Here is a 1,267-nt window from a genome sequence, read left to right on the forward strand (position 1 = left end):
AACACACTGCACTGCCACTATAATTCACTGAATCACTTTCAACAAAGGTGCAACCTTTACCTGCAACAAGATATTTTAAATTATAAAAAAATAAAATAAAACTAAGCTTAAGCTATATGCTTAAATAATTTTATTTACATAAATAAAATCAGGCACAATCGATTCATTAATGATAATATCACTTAGATTTCAAGCCATGATATCGGTCTGAACTGAACTAGTTTGCATGTTTGCGTACAAAGGTTTATGACTGGATTTCCCTCGTTTCGTGATATCCTTGCAACTTAACAAATAGCATTCATATTTAAAGGCACAAGTCGTGATCAACGAACGTCGTTTGCAGATGGTTTTGGTACCGAAATAGGGAAAAACCGATTTCTAGACGACGAAGCGTTCGCCTCTGTCCTTGTGCAAACAATGGGATCTTTGTCGTAATTTCTCGTCAATACATAAAATCGTTGACTAACGTGTCTTTATTGCGAATTCATTATTAGTTAAAATTTTAATGAACTAGTTTTTTGAAAAGCGAATTTGTAATAGAGGTGTAATAAATTCTGAATTAGATTCTTCTTACATTCTCAAAATAATAATTTAGGTACTATTGTGTGATTATCTTAATTTTTGAGGTTATTAAATAAAATTTTAAGTACTATCAACGTATTACAGTTATGTTAATGAACTTCGCTTCGTTTTGCATGAACAAAGATAGATCTGTTAAAATAGACAAAAATAATCCAATCAGTTTCTTTTGATTTTCGTAGAAATAATAAAAGCTCAGTAGGTACTCAGGAATAGTTTAAGAATAAAGTATAGGAGACATTCTAAAACTGAATTTGTTTAAAATATGCAATGTGAAATATACTATCACATTTTATATATTTGCAATAAAATAAGCAAAATTTTAGGAATAAATATTACACAATACTTGTAAGGAAAAATACGAAAATAAAGAATAAATCATAAAAAGAAAACTGTTCCAATAAATAGAGTGTATATCTGTTCTATTTATATATTCCATAATTATTATTTGTGTTAATGCAAAAATAAGGATATTTTTTAAGGTCAAAACAAATGTTTTCGAAATAGGTGTAACAGATATCAAGTAGGTTTTATATTATCTCTAACATCCGTGTAAACGAAGGCAAAGGTAGAAGTTAGTGTGTATATTCGTGCTGTCCTCGCACGTCTCACCCTGGCACTATCGCCGAAGACCATCAGCTTCACGACAATGCATGTCAAAAAGTACGTCGACGTACCTATATGGTAA

The sequence above is a fragment of the Melitaea cinxia genome, chromosome 15 (assembly GCF_905220565.1).
Source record: "Melitaea cinxia chromosome 15, ilMelCinx1.1, whole genome shotgun sequence".
In the NCBI taxonomy this organism is placed as follows: Eukaryota; Metazoa; Arthropoda; class Insecta; order Lepidoptera; family Nymphalidae; genus Melitaea; species Melitaea cinxia.